Source organism: Dermochelys coriacea, chromosome 3 (genome assembly GCF_009764565.3).
Source record: "Dermochelys coriacea isolate rDerCor1 chromosome 3, rDerCor1.pri.v4, whole genome shotgun sequence".
In the NCBI taxonomy this organism is placed as follows: Eukaryota; Metazoa; Chordata; order Testudines; family Dermochelyidae; genus Dermochelys; species Dermochelys coriacea.
The window spans coordinates 106972656-106996729 of record NC_050070.1 but is presented as its reverse complement, the minus strand read 5'-3'; the positions used below and the strand labels follow the sequence as shown (position 1 = coordinate 106996729).

The 24074-nt window shown below is 41.4% G+C and overlaps 1 protein-coding gene and 1 long non-coding RNA gene across 5 annotated transcripts in view; both read left to right on the top strand.

Annotated features, from left to right (window-relative positions):
* NHSL1 (NHS like 1) overlaps window positions 1–24074 on the top strand; it is a 278563-nt gene that overhangs the window by 150180 nt on the left and 104309 nt on the right. The gene's annotated exons all lie outside the window — the stretch shown is intronic.
* On the top strand, window positions 5694–23768 carry LOC122459367. The gene is made up of 3 exons (XR_006280006.1): window positions 5694–5823; window positions 6216–6223; window positions 23758–23768. It is a non-coding gene; the product is annotated as an uncharacterized LOC122459367 (long non-coding RNA).

Here is a 24074-nt window from a genome sequence, read left to right as displayed (position 1 = left end):
TTTAACTGGTTACAGAACACTGTTTCACTATATGTTAAGTTCAGTTTAAATTACACATTGGATATGCTTCTGCACACATGCATGCACTCAAAAAGTTGTGTTGTGTGCATTTTTTAAAAAAACTGTTTAAAACAAAATGTTTTCAATTCATGACATGAACGCAACTCAGCAGGCCATTGGATTTTAAAAAACAAAACCCAGTGATTGATTGCGAAAGCATTACATTATTATTTTATGCACGATATTAGGTTCTTTGTTTCAGCAGTAACTATCTGGCATATGGGTAATATTTTTAAAAGCACAAAAGTCCCATTTCCAAAAGTGTACTAAGCACTTAGGAGTCTCTCATTGACTGTGAATGAGATTTAGTCGTCTTAGTGCTTAAGCAGCTTTTGAAAATGGGACTTAAGCCCCTTAAAAAATTTATTGTCTACAGCATGTCCTGTGTCTAATACACAGAAGTTAGATTTTTTTTTTTTAAATACAGTAAAGGACTCCAAGTTCTGAATGTCCCTTGATTTTTAAACAATATTTATGTAAATGCCAAAAGCAAGGGAAAATGTATCAACATATGAAATGCATTTTTATAAGTATTTTTTATATACAATTTGGTAACTATAAGATTCAGAAGGGTATTTAAGTTGTGTATAACTTAACCTTTGAGTATATGGCTATAATGGATAAATGTTGAAATATTAACAGTACATTTTTGATAAATGTTATGACATCTCTCACATTCAGGGTTGCAATCCAGACCAGTGAGGGGATTGTCACCACCTACCTTGCCACCTGGGGTGTCTCACAATGCTTTGTTGCTGTAACTCCCAACCCGGGCTACTCTCAGACAGCCGAACAGTATGCAGGTCACACCCTGAGTGTTTGTGTATAGCTCCAGCCTACCAGCAACACCGACCCCAGCAGCCCTGGTTACTAGTTGCAGGGTGACTCCAACACACTCCCAGTCCCAAATTTCCCCCCAAAATGTGTGTTCTGCACTGTCCATCCCTCTCCTGGATAGTTCAGATATCATAAGTCCATTGTCCCAGTAAGGGGTCAATATACAAGTTTGCTACTTTAATTGGAGTTATCCAACATTTCATTTAAAAAACAAAGCACTGGATTAGTTTGATGAAATAAAACAAGTTTATTTAACTACAAAGAGAAAGTTTAAGTGAGTACATGTATAAGACATTGTCAGAAATGGTTACCAGAGAAATAAAAATAAAGCACTTTATAGTAACTAAAACTTAACAAACTAGACTGGGTTAAAGTTAACATTCTTACCACAGGTTCCCAGCAACATTGCTGATCAAATTTTCAAGTCAGGGTCTCTCACCAAAGGCTAGGTGGTTGTGGTTTTTGGTCTTTTCAGGTGAAAAAACAAGAGAGGGGGAGAGATACTTTGGGGTATTTTTGCCCCTCATTTTTATAGTCTAGTCACCCTTTGAAATGCATTTTCCTGAGGGTTACGCTAGGATAATGTTCATTCCTGCTGTGATGTTGGAGTCATGGAGGCTTACGGTGGAAGAGGTTCCACAGACTGGTCTGGTAACCTGTGTTCCCTCTAATTTTTCCCACCCACATGCATAATGAATTTTGTTATGTGCACAGATATGGAGGTGATGTGTGACACATCACCTCCATATCGATGCACATAACAAAATTCATGTGGTGGGGTTGGGCTGAGAGGTTCAGAGTGTGGGAGGGGGATCAGAGCTGGAGCAGAGAGTTGCGGTGTGAGGGCTCCAGCTGGGGGTGTGGGTTCTGGTGGGGCTGGGGATGAGGGGTAGGGGGGTTTGAGAGGGTGCTCCGGGGCTATGGTGGGGAGAGAGGACTCCCCCCAGCTCTCTCTCCCCACAGCAGCACCTGGGCTTGGGGGTAGAGGCACCTCTCCACACCGCGGCAGCTCCAGGGCTCGGTTCAGGGAGGGGTGCCCCAGCCGCAACAGATCTGGGGAGGGGCACGCTGCGACAAGTTTGGGTTGAGTTGCCTGGGTTCAGGCCGGGCCATAGCTGGGTTTGGGCCGGGCTGCCCAGGTTTGGGTCTGGGCCAGACGGTTGTGGCTGGGTTTGGGTCCGGGTCACCATGGCTCAGTCTGGACCTGGCCGTGCCACCCTGGCTGGGTTTGGGCCAAGGTAGGGGCATCCCGGCTGCAGCATAGTTGGGTTCGGGGGGCTGCCCCAGCCACAGCGGATTCAGGCTGTGGCATAATTGGGGGGGAGGGCTGCCCTGGCCACGGCAGGTTGGGGGCACCGGGCTAGGTTGGGGTTGGGGGAGGGGTTCCCTGGCCGCGGAAGTTCCCTGGGCAGGTTCCCTGAAGCCCCTGCACAGTGCTAAATAGGCTGCTATGCAGCTGCACAGCTTAGAAGGGACATAGCTGGTAACCACATTTCAATCAAATTCACCATGATATGATTGACCATTGAGTTTTCAAATGATACCTGGCATATTTTGTACAAAGATTATTATAGTCGTGTGTAGGGTGTGAATACAGAGGTTCATATGGTGACAACACCATCGTCAACATTTTTACTGTATGCATGTGTTAGCTTGGTCATTGTGGTGACAAGATGGGCTTCCTGTCTTTCCCATTCCAGTTACGTTAGTGGCACTCTGGTCTCTCTCCTGTTCTCTGTGTCCTCCCTAGAAAGTGGTATTGTAGTGCCATTTTATCATCATGAGGGATGTTCTCTACTTCCTAAAATAATTCTGAAGTCAATAATGTAAGTAAAAGCTGCACTATGCTAGTTTTAATTTATATTCATGTTTATAACCCACAGTTATAGCTTGGAGGTACAAGTCTCTAATTTACTTTCACCTCCCCCAATTTTTTTTTTAGTCATTCCCAATCTTTTTCTATCGTATCAGTCTGTTTGATTTATCCTAATAATTGTACTTAGCTGCAGTTTTGGATATATTGTTAAATCAAGATATAGTAGAATGAGGGGAGACTGAGAGGTGGGTTTGTTTTCTGTCTCTTAAACAGTGCAGCCTGTTTGTCCTGTGGGTATTAGTTTCGTTTTGTTTCAGTTCAGAAAGCTCTAGGACAGTGGTTCTTAACCTGGGATGCATGCAGCCCCTGGAGGTGCGAGATGCCCTTTCTGGAGGTGCGAGACATGCCAGATTTTTTTAGAAGGAAAATCATCAAAAACACAAATTAAGCAGGTTTCAGAGTAGCAGCTATGTTAGTCTGTATTCGCAAAAGAGAAAAGGAGTACTTGTGGCACCTTGGAGACTAACAAATTTATTTGAGCATAAGCTTTCATGAGCTACAGCTCACTTCACCGAATGCATCTGATGAAGTGAGCTGTAGCTCACAAAAGCTTATGCTCAAATAAATTTGTTAGTCTCTAAGGTGCCACAAGTACTCCTTTTCTTTTTTACAAATTAAGCACAGTCACGTAAGTACAACTACTTTGTTTCATCAAACCTATGTATTTATTAACATTATACATTTTTTTAACGATTACTGTAATATACAAACAAAAAATATATCTAGGCTTAAAAAACTGACCTACTTCAACGAGAACATATTTTGAGAACCAAAGGGGTTCAGGCTGCAGTAAAGATTAAGAACCACTGCTCTAGGAGAATTGTTTGTTTTTATTTGCATGTTTCTATGCCTAGCAACTCCTATGTTGCTGTGCAGTAGGAGTTTTCTTCAGTCTCTGGTTTTGATTAGCATTCTTGCTTAGATGAATCAGTTATTAATGTCTATGTATGCTTTGAATCATGTGTGTACTTGTGGGGGCTGTTTGGCACTGAAATCCTCCATCTGAACTTGGGCTCACCGCATCTTTATGGTCTTGGGTCAGCATCCCTCTAATTTAATGTCTTTTTTCTTTTTTTTAACTATCATTTGTGCTCACTTTACCATTATCCTTGCCACCCATGTGCAGCCACCATGTCAGTATCAAAAGAAAAGGCACACAGTACCCTTCAGAACTACCATCAATTTGGAATTGCTCTGACAAAGGACACAGTTCAGACAGTAGACCTCCATCCTCATGTCTAGAGCTCTGCATGGCTACAAAATTTGGATCTACATCCAATCCGTGATCTGCAAAAATGATTCGCGGATATCTGCAGATTTGCAGGGTTTTAGTTATGAAATTTGGATCCACATCCATCCACGATCCGCAAAAATGATCTGCGGGTATAAAGTGGATATTCCCAGATTTGCAGGGCTCTACTCATGTTCCCATGAACCAGAATGTATTTCCTCTAGCTGTATCTGAGCTTTCCAGCATCAAGGAGCATTAGTTCTGAAATTGCTTCTGCATCTTAAATTCCCGTTTGGAAGTGCCAGGTGCTACTTCACAGTCTCTGGGATTATTGGAAAATATGATGATACATTAATGTAAATGTTATTGCCAATAGACTGAAGCAGATCTTGTATAGATGTATATGGATGCAGGGCAGAAGCTGGGCTGTTTTATTGCTCTTAAAAGCTTGGACTGGAGAGAGAGATATCTAGAAACTAAATATATTTTAGTCCTTAAGAGTTAATATCAGGAAGGGTCATGAGCATTAGCCTCAGTACATTGGCATGTGCTGAAAAGTGAGCTCAGACTTTTGCCTAGGAGCTCTTTTGGTTCTTTGCAGAAGTTCATAGTTTCACAGAAGGCAAATAGTGCCAGAAATGCTGTAAAGCGGATGCCTGCTACTGCCTGCTGTTGAGAAAGTGTTTTCCATATTTATGTACCTCTTACAACTGTGTATTTGGTGGGGGAAGTTTTTCATACCAATAATAACAAGGAGTTATGTTAGAAACTATCTATGAAAAATCCTGGGCATGTGGGTTGTTGCTCCCTAGAGGAGAGTTCCATGCTGTAAATACAGATTTAAAAAAAAAAAAAAAATTAAAGATCACAGGCCTGCTCTCCAGTTGTCTTGTGTGTGTTATGCATGTAAAGACATTCCTTGGATTCTTTTCTTGGCAACGTTCTCAGAAAATATCTAATGTTTAGAATCAGAAACAGATTTTCTCTGATGTCTTGAAACACATGCATTTTCCAAGTTGAGCCATGCAAGTGACAATATATACATGCGATTGCTTTTTTCTATTTCATGTCTTTCCTTTTTTTTTTCTTTTCTTCATATATACAGCAGCAAATCAGAAGAGAGGGAGGGAAGCGAGGAAATTTGTAGTCAATTAAAGAGACAGTGCCATCTGCGTATAAGATTCCAGTCAAAATTTAAAACAGCTTTTATTTAAAACTAGGAAACCAACTGGTTAGTGGTGTGTGGGTGTGTGTTCATTTAACGTGCATTCAATTCTTTTATTTCCATCTTGGACTTCTGAAGTCCTGTATGTGTGGTGCATTTTGTGAGTCATATAGATCCTTTTAATAATGTACAGCGACTATGAGGGCACTAAAGTAGAGTCTCCCAACAGTGGAACAAGCAATCTTAATAAATATGTTGAACATAATTCACACATTTTTATATTGAAATTGTCTTTTTTTCTTGAAATCATTTTGTTGCCTTTTATCTCACTGTCCCAGGTCTTCTAGCATCAACTTTGGTATTTGTGAGTAAAGTGATTATTATCAAACTGTTGCTCCATGGACTCTAGTTATTATAGAGAGTGAATGGAAGTGTAAAGCACTAACAATTCAGAATCAAGCATTATTTGTCTAAGTTCCATATTTACTTTGCTCCTTAGTAGAAATGTTTCCTCCTAAATAAGTGATATGTTATGGCAAGCATAGGTGCTAGAGGATGCGGCCACACCCCTAGGCTTGAAGTGGTTTCCATCATATACAGGGTTTACAGTTTGTTTCAATGGTTCTCAGCACCCCCACTATACAAATTGTTACAGTGCCCCGGATGGCAAGACACTCTTTATGATTATGATTCAGCAGAGTTTGGTAGCCAAGATGTGGTTCTTCAGTTCAGGGGTTCTCAACCTTTTTCTTTCTCAGGCCCCCCTCAACATGATATAAAAACTCCAGGGCCCAGTGCTGGGTGGGGGGAACCGGAGCTTCAGGCCTGGACCCTCGGGCATAGGTGTAGTTTAACTTCTGTTCTGGGGGACAGGAGCCAGCAAGGCTTGGGCCAACTCTGCACAGCATGGTCCAGGAAGGCAATGCTACCTCCACTCCCTGCCTCACCTCAGCAGGCCATCCAGTCTGTCTGGGTTGTGTGTGGTGGAGGTTCAGCTCAAAAAGTTTGAAAACTGCTCAGGGTAGCTAGGGGCTGTGTGCCAGTAGGCTCCCCTGTGGTCACTGCTTCCCCAAGGGCTCTGCCGGCCACAGAGCAGGCTCCCCCTGCCTGGGCAGCTCTGACTGGCTGCGTGAGCTGAGGAGCAGCCGCAACTCCGGGCATTAGTAGCAGATGGGGGAATGCCATAGCTGCCTGCTTCATGACACCAGCTAGAGCAGTCCGGCTGCCCGAGTCCGGTTTCCCACCTCTGTCTTGGCCGGGGAGGGTGTCTCGGGGGCAGGGAGAAGAGGAAAGGGGTGTGTGTAGCTATACCAGCAAACCTGCCTGCAGCTACAGGTGCAGCTTATGCCAACAAGAGAGTGTTTTCCGCCAGTATAATTTACATCAGTGCCCTGAACAAAATAATATATATTTATAAAAGCTTATAGCAACATTTTTGTTGTTATAACTGAGTCTACATTAGCATTCAAGTAGTCATAGCTGTGTTGGTTAGGGATGTGACTACTTTTTTTTTCCACACTGCTAAACGAAATAGCAATACCAGCAAAACTTTTCAATTTACATCAGGCCCTGGTCTAACTCTCAACAGGACATCTATGTCAATTCCATATAAGATGAAAGCAGGTTGCCACAGAGCAATAAAGAGCAGTCTACCCAAAACAGCCTGGCCTAATGGTCCTGATCTTGAGAAGAGGGGTCTCTTGTCTGTCAAAGCAGAAAATTTTTGTTAAAAAAATAAACCCAACATTTTAAATGGAAAAATTTAAAATAGTTGTTGGTTAAACAATGAAAGCTTCACTTTTTCATGCTGAACGGAACAGAGGGCAGGGCATATCAGGAAAGGTTAAAAGAGCTAATATGTGTAGCTTGGCTCAATGAGTATTTGAGGTAGCTGTCTGCCATATTTCTATAGGGTCTGAATACCAAAGAGAGAGGGGAATTGTTTGTGGTACCTGGAGTAATGGAGTGAATTTGAATGGAACACAAGGACAATTTAGGTTGAAATAACGGGGTGGGGGGAAATCTCAGGGAAATCAGTTAGGTTGTGGAATAGTATCCTAACAGAAATGTTGAAATCCCCACTTAACTACTCTTTTTTATATTACAGTAGCACTCAGGGGCTCCAGTTGAGATCAAGACTCCTTGTGTTAAGCATTGTAACGAACGTAGAGTAAAACATAGTCCTTGCCTCAGAGAACACAGACTAGACTGACTGTGGGAGGGGAGGGGAAACGCATGGAGAGGTGAAGTGACTTTCCAAAGGTCATGTATTAAGACAGTGGCAGAGCTGAGATGAAACCTACATCTGCCCTATTCATTAGCCTGCGCTCCCTTTGTCATGTGCCTCTTGATTCATTTAACAGCAGACTGGACAAAGTACCAAATAAAAGCTTCAGATAGATACTGGAAATTACAAGCTGGTTACAAATATAACTGAATCGGCAGAAACAGATACAAAAATGTTTGCAGATTTTAGTTTAGACGGCACCTTCGCAGTGTTCCTTAACAGCAAGGCTAAATACTGGGCCATGTTCATGGTACCCATGAAATAAGTAGGGCCCAGTCCTGAAGACTCTAGATAGGCAAAACTCTTATTGGTTTGAACCCGTAAAGGAGATATTAAGTGTCCTACAGAATATTTGTCATAAGGCCAGTGGTTTACATTCTGCAAATATTTTATGTAATTCTTACACTTCGAGGGAAGCTCACTGAAAAAACAAAATATATAAACTGAAATATATCACACTGAAATATATAAACATACATGTGAGAGACTAATTAAATATATTGCTTGCATTGCTGCTCTCACTCTCCCCTGCTCCGACCAGGTGTCTGATCCATAAAAAGCTACACAACATGATAAAGTTGCTGAAAAAGATAAACTAAACTATAGTGCATGTTCATAAAATTGTGCTGCTTCTGAAAAAAGGTTCCACTATCTTCTAACAAAGCTGTGAAACTATTCTGCCTTTACATGTTTGAGAACCATGTGAAACAGCGTTTCCTTGTATCAGTTGAAAGAAGAAACAAGGGTTCCTTACTTTATTTATCCAACGTTGATCTTTTGTGGCTATGTGGGAAAAGCTCCCTCAAAATGCTAGAAATACATGCAGGGGTGAAAGCAGCGGCGTATTAACGCCTAGGACGACAAATTTGCAGGGGTGGCAAATTTATAACAGCCAGAGGCTGCTTCCCCTGGTGCCAGTTCACGCCCTCTGTCCCTGGCCCCGCCCCAACTCCACCCCTTCCCCGCCCCTATTCCCTGCCCCCTCCCTCTTCCTATTGGTCTCCTTCCCCAAATCCCTGCCCCAGCCCTGCCTCCTCTCTTGAGCGCGCCACATTCCCCCCTCTCCTCACTCCTTCTCGAAGCTGTTTCACGCACAAGCACTGGCAGGGAGCGGGGAGAAGCAGGACCCGGCAGCGCGCTCAGGGGAGGAGGCAGAGTTGGAGCAGAGGTGAGCTGGGGCGTGGAGCTGCTTTGGGGGGGAGGGGGCAGTAATTATTTCAGGGCCTAGGGGCGGCAAAATCATTTATCCGCCCCTGGGTGAAAGTAAGGCAGTACGGGCCAGTATGGCGTACCAGTAAAAAGCGGCTGCCAGTACCGGCCCATACAGCTGACTTTAAAGCGCTGCCGTGGCAGCGCTTTAAGGACCTTGCTTAAAGCGCCACTGCGGCAGCGCTTTAACGTCGCTGCCCTACTAACGGGTGGGGGGTGGCCAAAAGGGGCAGCGATGTTAAAGCTCTGCCATGGGCCCTTTAAGTCGCTGCTGACCCCCAGCCCCGCTCCTTCCGGGGGGCAGGAGGTGGAGCTGGCCCCGTACCAGTAAGAGTTCAATTTTACTTTCACCCCTGAATACACGATAGGTCATTTATTTGGAATAGTCTGACACTTATCACCAGAGGACAACAGATGTTTTATCTTTTGCAGATATGTAAAAAAGAAAACCCCTGTGCCAGTTATGAAAGCAAAATATGAAGATTAAAAGAGGGAGGAAAAGAAATAGCATAAAAAGAAACCAATTAAAAAGAGCTGACTTCAGTGTTGAAGTTCTGTTTCACTAAATTTCTTGTTCTTCAGAAAAACCCGTAAGTAATTTATGAGCTCTCCTCAACAGCAACACCAGCCTTCAGCATAGATGGCAGTGAATAAGGCAAAGCTAGAAGAGTACATACATTATACAGCACTGGTAATGCTATACTTAAACAATGCAAAGTAATGACTTAAATGCTTGAAAAGCCTGCGAAGATATTTATAGGCTTATTTAAAGTATGTATATGCTATTTCACAGAGTACTTATGTATTAAATTCTTTCAATATTTATGGATCCCGTCAGCTGTACGTATCATTTTTCTTGCATATTTTAGTGTATTCTCTAGCATACACTTTTATTCTTTAAAATAGGGAGTGTTGGTGTCTAGCTGCAATTTAACAAAAATCCACCGCTCTCTGTTGAGCAGCAAAACAACATCTATACTGTCTTGACAGCTCACCATCTGCATTTAAATTTTTTTAAAAATAGAGATGATTAAAACATTGGCAGATGAAGAAAAATAAAAGTGAAGTAATGAGAACATGGGACCCTCCAACAGATCATTCAGGGACCACCAGTTCCTCTTCATAGTGGCAGTATTATGTGAACCCTGTTAGCAATGGTTGGAGCGCTATAGTTTAGACTTAAGTTCAGGTAATCACTGGCCTTTCTAAGAACCATGTTTTTTGTGCTCTTAGCAGGTCTTCACAGAGAAGTGGCTGGCACCTTTCTGACACTAAAAGTCCCATAGGAGTGGCTGAAAAAGGGGTGAGAAGCATCACAGTTCAGGACAGCATGTATTCCCCTTCTGTGGTCCAGCAAGGCCACCCACTTTTAGGTGCCAAGCCCCTCATCCATCACGTTTCTTGAATGGAGACCTGCCTCTCTCTCCCTCCTGACCAGGGTCTATACAGGCTATATAATTTCCTCCCTACACTATGAGTTCCCCAGCGAGCCAGACTGCATAAGCAGGCCTGTTGTCTTGTGACCAGGACATGGATGGTCATGACTAGTGTCTGAAGTAGGAGTCAGGTCTTGTGATTAGCCCAGAAGTCGGTAAGCCTGGAATCAGATGTCAGAGCTAAGGGGTCAGAGGTTAGGATCTGAGCCAAGGGATCAGAACTGGGTTACCTGGAGTGAGGCACGGTAGGGCCCAAGGCTGGGGCCATCACAGCTGTGGGCAAATGCTTTGAGCAGCCATTGAACAACTGCTGCTGTTTCTGCTGGGCTTAAGAGCTGGTATGCTGACTTTTCCAAGCAATCAGGCAGTCTGTTACAGGCCAGCTGCTCTTGTCAGGTTGCCTGGAGACTGACTCTGCTGCAGGCCCCGGTTCGTGCCACCTGCTTTGCTTTCTTGTCACATGCTATAAACAGCGTAATTAATTCTACACGGTTGGAAGTTACCACACAACACTTTCTAAGCAATTGCATTGTTCTTAAGGTGAAACCACATGCTAGTTAAAACACAGGAACCAAATGGTAGGAATAGGTGCAGTTTTCAGAATGGAGAGAGGTAAATAGTGGTGTCCCCCAGGGATCTGTACTGGGGCCTGTGCTATTCAACATATTCATAAATGATCTGGGAAAAGGGGTTATCAGTGGGGGGGAGGGGCAAAGTTTGCAGATGATACAAAATTGCATAAGACAGCTAAGTCCAAAGCAGACTGTGAAGAGTTACACTGAACTTGGTGAGTGGGCAACAGAATGGCAGATGAAATTCAATATTGATAAATGCAAAGTAATGCATATTGGAAAACATAATCCCAACTATACATACAAAATGATAGGGTCTAAAATAGCTGTTACCAGTCAAGAAAGGGATCTTAAAGTCATTATGGATAGTTCTCTGAAAACATCTGTTCAGTGTGCAGCAGCAGTCAAAAAAGCTAACAATGTTAGGAACCATTAGGAAAGAGAAGATAGAAAATATCATAATACCACTATATAAATCCATGTATGACGGTTTGGGTCACAGAGACCCCCTTGGGATTGTCACCTCATGTGCTGAGACTACCTCTGAATCCATTTTCTCTCCTAGCTTGGGACTTCAGAACCCTGTCTTGTTGAGCCAGACACGCTAGCCTGCTGCAAACACAGACCCAGGTCTGAACCTGAACCACGTCCGCCAAAAGCTGCAGACTTAGCTGAAAACGGCTTAAGAAGTGCTCCTGTCTCTAGCACCCAGACACCCAGTTCCCAATGGGATCCAAACCCCAAATAAATCTGTTTTACCCTGTATAAAGCTTATACAGGGTAAACTCATACATTGTCTGCCCTCTATAACACCGATAGAGAGATATGCACAGCTGTTTACTCCCCCCCAGGAATTACTTACTTACTTACTCTAAAAAGAAAAGGAGTACTTGTGGCACCTTAGAGACTAACAAATTTATTAGAGCATAAGCTTTCGTGAGCTACAGCTCACGAAAGCTTATGCTCTAATAAATTTGTTAGTCTCTAAGGTGCCACAAGTACTCCTTTTCTTTTTGCGAATACAGACTAACACGGCTGCTACTCTGAAACCTGTTACTTACTCTAGGTTCTGTCATAAGCGAAAAAGTGATTTTATTAAATATAAAAAGTAGGATTTAAGTGGTTCCAAGTAATAACAGAAAGAACAAAGTAAATTACAAAGCAAAATAAAACAAAAACAGGCAAGTCTAAGCTTCATACAGTAGGAAACTAAATGCAGGTAAATCTCACCCCCAGAGATGTTCCAATAAGCTTCTTTCACAGACTAGGCTCCTTTCTAGTCTGGGCCCAATCCTTTCCCTGGTGCAGTCCTTGTTCCAGCTCAGGTGGTAGCTAGGGGATTTCTCATGACTGCAGCCCCCTTTGGTCTGTTCCACCCCCTTATATAGCTTTGGCATAAGGTGGGAATCCTTTGTCCCTCTGGGTTTCCACCCCTCCTCCTAACTGGAAAAGCCCCAGTTCTAAGATGGATTCCAGTGCCAGGTGACATGGTCACATGTCCTGTGAGACCCAAAGCTTTCATTCTTCCCTGCCTGACTCACAGGAAGGCTTGCAAGTAAACAGAGCCATCTTCAGTCAATTATCCTGGTTAATGGGAGCCATCAAGATTCCAAACCACCATTAATGGCCCACACTTTGCATAATTACAATAGGACCTCAAAGTTATATTTCATATTTCTAGTTTCAGATACAAGAATGATACATTCACATAAATAGGATGACCACACTCAGTAGATTATAAGTGTTGTAATGATACCTTACATGAGACCTTTTGCATGAAGCATATTCCAGTTACATTATATTCACACTCGTTAGCATATTTTCCTAAAATCATATGGAGTGCACCATCACACCTTGATATACCCACATCTTGAATACTGCATGCAGTTCTGGTTGCTGTATCTCAAAACAGATACATTAGTAATGTAAAGATGTAAAAGTAATTAGTAATGTAAAGTAATGTAAAAATGTAATGTAAAGTCTCTGTAAATGTGTACAGAGATGCGCCACAAATATGATTAAGCTATGGAACAGCTTCCATCCAAGAAGAGATTGGGACTGTTCAGCTTGGAAAAAAGACGACTAAGGGGGACATATGATAGAGGTCTATAAAATCATGACTGGTGAATGGAGAAAGTGAATAAGGCAGTTTTATTTACCCCTTCACAGAACACAAGAACCAGGGGGCTCACCCAGTGAAATTCATAGGCAGCAGGAAAGGAAAGGAAATGCCTCGTCCCACAACGCACAGTCAGCCTATGAAACTTGTTGCCAGGGGATGGTGTGAAGGCCAAAAGTATAACTGGGCTATAAAAAAGAACTAGCTAAGTTCATAGGAGGACAGGTCCATCAATGGCTATCAGCCTCTGACTGCCAGATGCTGGGACTGAATGACTGGGGATGGATCACTTGATGATTGTCCTGTTCTGTTCATACCCTTGGAAACGTCTGGCATTGGCCACTGTCAGAAGATAGGCTGATGGGCTAGCCCAGGGATCGGCAAAGTTTGGCTCGCAGTCTGCCAGGGTAAGGCCTCCCACTGGCCGTGGTTCGCTGCTCCAGGCCGAGGGGGGCTGCGGGAAGTGGCACAGGCTGAGGGATGTGCTGGCCGCTGTGTCTCGCAGCCCCCATTCGCCTGGAGTGGCGAACCGCGACCAGTGGGAGCCGTGATCGGCCGAACCTGCAGACGCGGCAGGTAAACAAACCAGCCCAGCCTGCCAGGGGGCTTACCCTGACGGGCCGTGTGCCAAACATTGCCGATCCCTGGGCTAGATGGACCATCAGTCTAACCCAGCACAGCTGTTGTTATGTTCTAATAAGCTTACCAGAGATCACTCTCAGCTCCCAACAAGGACTCAGGCAATTTGAGCAGTCCTTCAACTCTGCCAGAGGTTTTTGGTGGCTACAAGTTCCTAACAGCTATTAGCTCAGAACCAGCACCCCCATGAATCTGTGAGGCACTCCTTTATACAGTTTGGGCCTCACATCATGGGATCAATTTGCAATCACCTTCCCTCCTAGATATTTCCCAGGAATTCCACTTCACATGTATTGTCCCAAAAGTTCATTCTTATCTGCCACATTGTTCAATATAGTCCTTTGAGCATCCAGACCCACAGTAATACATAACCTTTGCATTTAATACAATGAACTCCAGAGATACTTAAACTTAATTCAGTAAGATCCCCCAAAGATATTGTGGGAAATTGCCATATCTGTCACAAGAAAGCTGAGGAATTTTAGCAAAATTTCCTAGTGAAGACCTGGTCAAATGTTTGTATAGCTGAACCAGAGCTTCCTTTAGTTCAAGTGATGGGATTTATGCTTGGTGAAATCCATATGAATCTATATTTTCTCAGTGACAAAATCCTGGATAGTCCATATTGTATCCTGTAGTGATGATAGTGAGTTTTCTTGACTGTTACAATTTCGACTCTTGTGCTGGTACTTGTATACTTATGTGAAAGAGATGTTTGCAGCCTAAATAATGAGGGAACTCCATTTTTTTCTTAATGTATTGTTAACATGAGCAAATGGGATACTGTAGCCATGAATGCTTAATTTGTATTTTATATTAAATACATTTCAATAGAGCTTTCATGTTATCTAAATGCACCAGTGGCATTAGTAAGTCAGCTTTTGTTTCCTGATGCCACGGTTGCATATATCAGATGAAAATTCAAGATCACAATAAAGTTTTAGTTTTTGTTGCGAGCAACCAGTAATAGCATAATTGCTGCAGCTCTTTGTGGGTGGGGTGTTTTTTCACCATCAGGTGCTCATTGTTCATCCACTGAAAAGCAGTAACTAGTGACTGAGGGGAAGGGACTTAGGGCTTGCTTCAGTCTTTTAACTCCTGGCTGGTGTGAGGAAGAAAACTGAGGTTGAGAGTGGGAGGATAAAGAAACTAAAGAAAAAGAGTTCATACAAGACATGTGGCTGTTTTAATCAAACTTAAAGAGTGAAGTAAATTTTTCATATACTTGCTGTTCGGTTGCGTGGTATGAACTTTATAAGAGCGGGTCATTTCTCTTTATTTATTTTCCCTTCTCAGGACTGTGCACTTTAAATAAATAAATAAATAATAAAAAATTAAAGAGAGCTTTGAATCCCCTAGCTTTACTTTTTGCAATTCTAGTTATTTTACCTTCCATATGGTGGCTTTACACATAGTAAGGCCCTAATCCTGCAATTAACAGCATGTTAGCAGAATTGGCAATAGGGTTTTCTATGGGTACAGCAGTCTGCCAGCACACTATGAGCTGCGGGATTGAGGCCTAAGTTACTGGGCCCAGATTTTTAAAGGTATTTAGGCATAGATTTAAATAGATAGGGCTTAAAGCAATCAGAAAAATGCACATTTGTGTGGATGCTGCTGCATACTTACTTCCACGTGTACTTAGGGATGGGCATGTGCTAACTGGGAATTTGTGTGAGTACATGCTTAATATGGGCACCTGCAGATTTGCACTGGAAAGTGCATATCTGTAATAACAATATGTAATGTCAATACCTCCCTAACCCTTCATTGGATTGAACTCCAAGCCATTCAGCTCCAAACCCAACACTACTTTAGCTACTGTCCGTAACTCCATTAGCTGACAGCAAGAGTAGGCCCTAATCCTCTGTAAACTATTGTTAGAAGGAAGCATTGTGCAAGCATGTCACACCCACAAAATATTGTACGTAGTTGTGAGAAGACAAATGCATGTGGGTATGACCAAATGAAAGTCTGAATGACCCATAATCTAGCTCTGTATTTGAAGTGTTTATTCCCATGGGAAGTAAATGGCTTAACAAAAAGTCATTTTTTTTATGTGCAGATCATTTATTTGTTGAAAGACTATGATGTTGGAAACTTTTACAGGCTGGTCCATGTCTCTTAGGGCTTGGCTACACTTGCGAGTTACAGTGCAATAAAGGAGTCCCGGGTGCACTAGCTCACTACTCATTCACACTGGCAAGGCACGTAGAGCGCTCTGGATTTCCACAGCTACAGTGCTGCTGGTACTCCACCTCGTCGAGTGTAATAACGTATGCTGCACCCCTGCTGGAGTGCCGCGGGTGGTGCCAGTGTGAATGAGGGTGTTGCATTACTGCACTCGTGATCAGCCTCCGAAAACATCCCATAATCCCCTTAAGTCAAGTGGCCACTCTTGTTGTTTTTGAATCACTGCAGAATCCGGGGATATGCCCTTTTGAAAGCTAGTTTCTGACAGCCAGCTGCTTATCTGCTCTGAGACAAGCAGCCGTTAGTGTGAGTGGTGTGTGTCAGAGAGAGAGAGAGAGAGGGTGGGAGGGGAAGAAGGGGGAACTTACAAGCAGCATGACTGACATGCTCTCAGCCCCCAAAACCCACTCTTTCTCCCCCCACATACACACAACACCCTCCCTGTCACACTCCACCACACCCCCCCATTTGAAAAGCATGTTTGCAGTCACTTGCATGCTGGGATAGCTGCCACACTAATTGCACTGCGCCCCATGCCACCTGCAAGTGTCTGCAAATGTGGCTAGGCCAGTGCACTTGAAGCTGCGGTATGAACAGCGCTTTCCCTACTGCGCTCTTCAAGGCAGATTTAACTCAAGCGCTCTACACCTGCAAGTTTAGCCATGCCCTTAGTTGTGAGGCTTGTGTTGTAGGAGGAAAAAACCAAAAACCTACTCAAGCTGGATACCATTTTTTGTTTTCTTGTTCTTTTCTTTTCTTTCAGTAAGTATTTTGTGTGGGAACAAAAATTGTTAGAGAGTTTCCTGCAACAAGCATATTTTGAAACTGGTGAGTCAGGTCTGTGTTGCGACAAGGAAACAAGTTTTTCGTATTTGGTATGTTCCTGGATTTTGAAAAAAAATGCAGTTAGTAACCTTGGAAGCGGGCCACTTAACTGTCAGCCTCACTTTTCTAAAAATACTGTGTTGTAGTTTACACTTAACCCCTGATTGGGATTACAGAGGAATGTTTTCTGACTGGAATCCTTACCCACAAAAGCTCTAGAAAGAACAACTGGATTTAGCCCCTCACTAAATTGCATGTCTCCAGGGTTTTAATTTTTGTAGTGGTTTTGCGCGGTAGAAGTTCTCCTTACCCTCTGCCAGTTAACTTTAATTTACTAGAATGTGCCTGTTCAGTAGTATTTGGATATGTGGCTTTTTTGAAACATGCTTCTCTACTCTTCTCTCTTTTCAAAAGATATAGTTGATTTTTTGTTTACTTTTGGAAAGCTTTCCTTATTTACATGTTGGTGGATGGAGACCTTTGGTACATTATGATTTTTCTTCTTCCTCCTCCTTTAAAGGATCATTTTCACCTGAATCTAGTCCTTTTAGAACATGAGTTAAAAGTAGTTTATTACTTCTACTGAAAGTGACTAGCCCTCCTTATAAATCTCCCTTCCAATTTTGTGGTTTTGCAATCACATTTTCCTAATATTTGATCATATCTTTCTTATCTCTTCTGCAAAATAATTTAAAATCTCCCCACCAAAAACAGGGCATATTGTACTGAAACCAGTGAAATTGCACCAATATGCAAGGTGCTGTCAGATGCAAAAATAAACTGAAAAAGACTTTTTCTTCAACCTCTTTCAGTTAAACTAATCAAATGGGTAAAGCATATGCAAACAGAAGCATGATTTTAAGATGATAGTGTCCCTTTAAAAACTATTTTCAAAATCTTTTCTCCAGTCCCACTTGCCCAATGTCCACTTGTAGGATAACAGGCCCAATAAGGAGCAAAGATATCCTGTGATCAAAGCACTGGATTGGTACTGAACAAAGGAGAAATAGTATCAATTGTCAGTTCTGCAACAGTCCTTTCTGTTGACCTTGGCCAAGCCACTTAACATCTCTGTGCCTCAGATCCTCATCTATAAAATGGAGAATATTACCATCTGTCTTGTCTAGTTAGACTACAAGCTCCTTGGAGCAGGGATTCTTTTTCTATTTTTTGTTACAGAACCCAATACAATGGACTGGGGCCTAGATCTCTAAGCAGTGAAGTAATACAAATAATTAATAATTAAAAAAAAAAAAGCTGGATAAGTGCTTCATTGTCCACTCAAGGATATAAAGTAAAATGAAAGCACTTGGTCCCAGTTTGAAAGAGTGAAAGAATTTAGATTCTGCAATGCGGATTCCCTTTGTAGCAGCTGGTCTGATGGAATAGTGTTATTTTTCACATGATCTTATGACTTTTCCAAATTAGTGTGAGAGTCATGTACAGAGAATTGGTTTGCTTGTAAAAACAAAAACAAAAAACAATTTAGGACAAAATGAAAGGCGCAAGGGGTACATATTACATGGGCTTAAGAGCAGACGTATCTCCTGTCCTCCCCTCCATCCATGTAAAACAAAACATGCAGAGGCAGTGGCTTAAGAATTGGATGGAAGAAGAGGCACAGTATAATAAGTATATTGGTCTTCCTGTTCCGCATCAAATCGGCTTTTCTCAATCTTCTCAATACAGTTCATTTTATTGGGCTATATATCAAGGTTAAACTCCTATAAGAAAATGCACAGCTGCATAGATTTGAGGAGTTTGACCTAATTTCTGCATCTTGTTTTGTTGTTTGGTGTAGTCTGGAGTAAAACAATTTGGTCTTACATGGATGGATTGAGTTTATTGGAGAGGAAGTTAGTTGCTGAAACAGTAGTATAAGCCACAGCCTAGAATGGTTGGTGAGCTATCCTTTGAGAATAAGTTATTCTGAGTTGCATTTTTAAATTTTGTTTCCTCCTTTATTGTTAGCAAAAATGAGCGGATTGATTAATGTCGCTATTGGCAGAAGAAGAATGGGATAGCATCAAACAAAGATATCTTGACTCATCTGCTGAAACCTTACATTACTTTAAAAGTTCACAACCTACAAGGTTGTTACACTAAAATAATTATCTCAGAACACTATGAGCTTTTGATGCTATTACAACAAAGCCTCATGATATGCTGCAATTTTTTAACCTATTGCTGAACTGAAATTTAAATGTTTTAATTTTCAGAAACTATATGATTTAATGCACTGTTATTCTATATCAGCAAAGCTTCTGTTACCTTTGGCAGACTTACCTCACATGTTTGGAACAAGTTGCTAACCCTGAACACAAAGGTGTCTATTTATCAGGCTTGCGTCCTTAGTACTGTCCTTTACAGTTATGAAAGTTGGGTTATATAATCTAAGCAGGAGTGATTTAGAACACAGTTTTTCACCTCTTCCCTCTTAGAAAATCCTTGGAGTTACTTGGGTACCAATGGGCCACCAATACGAGATCCTTGAGAGACGAACGGCCTACAGTCTGTGCAGACTATGCGGACGTTCGCAGACTTCACTGGTTGGGACTGTGGAGTGCATGTCTTAAGATCATCTGCTGAAGGCTGTGCTCTGTGCCAACTTAAGAACTGCCTGAGATGCAGAGGAAGGCCAAAGCTCCAATTTAGCGATAAGGTCAAACAGGACTCAAGAAAATCAGCATTCCCCACGGACAACTGGGAAAATCCTGACCATAATCGTTCAGTTTGAAGCAGCTGGGTTAAGACTGGTGCAGTCACTGCAGGGAGCCATCAGAGAGCCCAGGCTGAGGCCCAAGGCCAAGCGGAGGAAGCAGAGTGTAGACCTGTAGCACTGTGGAAAGATTTGCCACTCACGCATCGGGCCCTTTTCCATACCATGGCTAAGCTCCACTGACGGAACGATTTTGTCATGTCTCCTTTCATCTGTCAAGATGCTGAATGGCCATATAACGCATTCTGTATAGTATTTAGAAGAACCTTGGTCCTTTGCTAGAAGACCATAGAGTAATTCTAACAGCTTGATATGGAATAAACTTTATTTTCTAAAATCCTGTTTTCTTTGAATTTTATATTAAATTTCCTCTCTTGAAATATTCACCCTGTCAGTCTCTCTCATCTTTCTCAACAGCCCACCACAATTAGTCTTCCCATATAAAATTTAGATGACATTTCCACCAAACTGTAAAACAGTTTTAAAAGTCTTATTTACTACCTAAGGCCTACAATACAGTTTGTCTTGACTTAGGGCCAGTGTTTCGTTTACGCTGCCTCAAGAGCAGACCAGGGAACAAATTGTTTAGTAACAAGTCAGTGCTTATTCCCTTTTTCTTGTAGGAAGGGAGGGGAAGAAATCTGCACCAGCATATGCATATGACAAGGTTCAGGCTGCTTCTGCCTCCATTCTTCCTTAGTTGAGCTTGCTGGCATGGTGGGGTGGGGAGCATCAAGGCTCTACAGATTCCCCAGTCCTGCACAGGAAGTAGAATAATGGCCATGCAGAATCTGCTCTTCCCTATGCTGTGACCCACAATGCGGGTAACTTGTAGAAGGGAGGTAGAGGATGCCATTTGATCCAGACATGGACTTTCTAAGCACAACAGGTTGCCAGGGCATCTAATTATATTGATGCTTCCAACCTCCTTATGTTAAGGGGGAAAAGATCCCCCTGGATCTTAGGTAGTAGTGGGTACTCACAGCATGAGCTACCCATTCCCCAGACTACCTTGGAAGGCCCATCTTCTTGCCCCTTACCCGCTTCCATCTTCGTAGGACCTTGTCTCCCAAGTCCAAAGATGGACAGCCAGTCTTTATCTTTCAGTCACACCAGGGAATTGGCTCATGCTACCTCTATAGCTTTTATTTCTGACTGTGGCCTCTGACAGCATCTCTCTTCCTCAACAACTGTGTGACTGTCTCATCCACAGATAGGGTGGCAGTCATGGGACTGAGTTAGCCAGCTTTCTTGGCAGTCAGCCTATGTTTATGGAACTCACTTGTTGAGATCAAAATGATTGTGATTCACACCATTTCCGGAACAGTACGTAAAGCTCACTCCTTTCCTAGAACAATAACTACTGATATAGGGGAAGAAGAAGGGAGTATTATATTATTTGTTGGATTGAGCCATTTGGATTTTATCTTTTTGTTAGGTGCTTAGATATGATGGAGATGAGAGAAATATAAATAGATATAATTAGCTTAATCCATTAATGTAATTTTTCTATCATGAAACACTGACCATTCAATCAGAGGTATAAAAGTGACAAATCAATAGGTGCTGATAGAGCATATTAATTTAATTATCTCCTCTCCAAGAAATGTGTCCATATAACTCTTGATTCTAAACAATTTGCATTGGTTACCTACTAAACACTGGACAGAAATATATTGCTCTTATGGGGTTTGACTGTTTATTTTAGAATTAAGTACTGTTAACTTGGACTGCTGCTTACCAGATTCATCTTTCCTTTGTTAATAGCGGCACATAATTTTTGTTGTTGCCTTGCTGAAGGAATTAGATGCCCCACTCTGCCAGGATCTATAAATAGTAGAGCTAATCTACTACTCTTTTCAAACACAAGTTTTTTTTTCCTCCCTCTGGATGGTTATAAAGTATATGTACAGTAAGCAGCTAATTCTGCCGGTTTGTCTCAGAGATGTGTTTCTCCAATAATTGAGATATTAAATAATATAATACTTTAGATTTGCAAAGAGTACTGTTTTCTGCTGTACCATTATTGCTTAAAATAATATTTATTGATACAATGTATTATTCAAGACCAAGTAATTTACTTTATTGTTATATTTCTAAAGTTCAAGTTTTCGCGTATTTCCAAGATGGAACTGGAACTGTTACACTGAAACAAATTTATGATGGGAGGGGGGAAGGATTTACCACATGCTTACCAGTTGTGTCAAATATATTTTCTTAGATTTTGGCCTTTTAAAAATAAGAACAACAAAAATTCCTCCAGGCTTAAAAGCCACATTAAGGAGCGTGGTTACAAGAAGGTTAAAGGTAGTCATTAACCAAACCATGCAGTGATGACAATTTTGGCTGTAAAACTGAAAATACAGTTTAATTACCTCTGCTAATTGAGGGCCAAATTCTGCCATTCTGCTTACCTTGAAAAGTACCAGACTCCACAAGCAGTCCCATTCGTTGCAAGGAGACTTCTTACCAAATTAGGTACTGTGCTATAGAGTATGAATGTTAAACAATATGCAGCCGGCATAAGGGTATTCTTTTAGGAGCTCACTACCTTGTCGTATGAAGATGACATCTAGCAAATTCCTCCACCCTGCAGAGCCCAGAGGGTGCACTTGACTCTGGAGTAGTCTGTTCTGGAAATGTGAAAATGGCTTATCTGATGGATCTAGATGTGTTTGTCATGCTTGGCCAGAAGTGTTGTTTTCCGAGCTACAACAAACAATAGATATATAAAAAGGTGAAGTAATGCTGAACTCCTGTATTTATACCTTCTGATAATGCTTATGACACACATTTGCTGTGAGTACTCAATAGTGAAACTGAACTCCACTTGTGTTTTACACAAGTTCGAAAGGCAGTTGTCTGCATGCAACTCATTGTACCATAATAAGTTTTAAAAACAACCTATCAAAACCCCCTCAAAACTTTAAAAATCATCCTGTGATGCTTTGAATCCTGTGAGATGCAAAGTACCTCGATTAGCACTGGTCGGGAATTTACTAGTGAACTTTATTTTGTTGGAAAATGCTAGTTCATTGAAATTGAATACTGTACATGGGAAAGGATCAGTTTTGATGAATTCTTGATTTGATTTATTCAAAGGTTTTGAAATTCAAAAAAAAAATCTTGTTTTGACATATTTGAAACAAAAGTTTAATTTCCCCAGTTCTGAATGACTTTTCATTTTGAAGTTTTAGTTTAAAAATTTTTTAAAATCGAAAGAGAAACAAACATTTTGATTGCCTAAATCAAAAAAAATGATTGGTTTGTGAAATTTTTGACTTTGTTCTGATTTGGGACAGGAAAAATATTTAAAATCTCAATTTTTCATATGACATGAAAATGCTTCTGACTCAGCATCGTGCAGGATTGGGCCTTTATGTAGTTTTGTGATTGACCAGTAGATGGCACTGTTTTTATAATTACTGTGATAACATCCAAAGGGGACCGAACAGAGCTTCTAATTATAAACTATAATGGCAGCATCAGAATAATACATCTTTCCATTTCCCAGCAAAAGGCCATTTATAACACTGACCCTGGAGAGTCTATTATTTTGCTTTGTTTTTATTTTGAAAATTCAATTGCATTGTGACTTTTAAGTACAGAAAAGCTTAGGAAAGGAAATTAAGATATTTTCACACTGCTGTATCAAAAAAAAAAAAAAAATATATATATATATATATATATAAAAAGGAGCTTTCCTCTTTGGCGTTTTAAATCCATAAAGGGATTGTGAAAGGAGTGGTAGTGGGGAGAATACTTTCTTCTGTTACCATGGTAATGGGTTTAATAAGCTGGCCTGATACTGGTAATCCTACTGAAACTGTGTCTGAATTGCCATTTAATGTGATCTGTAAAATGAGCTGTTTTTCACAGATGTAAATTAATCCTTTGCTTTAGTGGTGCTTGGGTGTACCAGCGTTACCAGCTTTGTCATTCTATTGTTGCTCCAGATTAGAACTTTTTTTTTTTTCTTTTTTTGGCAGATCATCTTTCGTTCCATGTTTCAGATGCTGCAACAGCTGCATGGGACCAAGCCCCTAAAATAATGTAGCATAATAGCTTCTGTTTTAACAGCCACCAGTAATAACTTCCCATTAGAACAATTGTCAAATTGCTTCTGCATCTCTAATTATGTGTTTTAACCCAAGTCCCAAAAATGTACAATTCCCTTCATAAAATTTGATTCACGAATTATACTAACTGAAACAATCTTTCTCAGCAAAAGTCTTGCCTCCGTGTGGCAACAAGGATAAAGAGGAAAACCGTAGGATTCTACTCATTTACCTACTGCTATATAGCTGGTTTTGTTTGCTTTCTTGTTTAAACATTGCAAAGCTAATATCAACACATGGCATTGATTGTTGCCGTTAAAATAGGTTTTTTAACTGAAAGTAAAGATGATTGAAATACATGTTTAAGTGTATTTTTAAATGTCAGGGATACTGCAAACAGTATCTTTCAAAATGTTTTTTGATTATTATTTCAGTAGTATCTTTCATGTGATCCCAAAATGCTTTATTGGGTTTAAACAGTAGTAATGGAATTAAATAATAATGATAGCAGAGGAAAAGTGAAATTAAGAGGTATAGAAGAGCGAGAAATTATATAATCATAGCTGAGAACAGAGTTGATGGTGTAGGGAGATATGGGAAGGCTGTTCCATATGACAAGAACAGAAGAGGAAGGCTCTCCCACCGTCAATGAGAGATTACATGAGGGGACAGGAAGAAGGTTGGGGACAGAAACCGAGACACCAGGTCAGTGGATTAGTCTGCAAGTAGATCTATGGAAGGTTTAAACGCCAAGGATGGCAATTTTGAGCAGAGTCCTGAAATGCATGTGAAGCCAGTAGAGGTGGGATGGTGTGGCCATGCTGCTTTGTAAGTCTTGGAAACTTGGT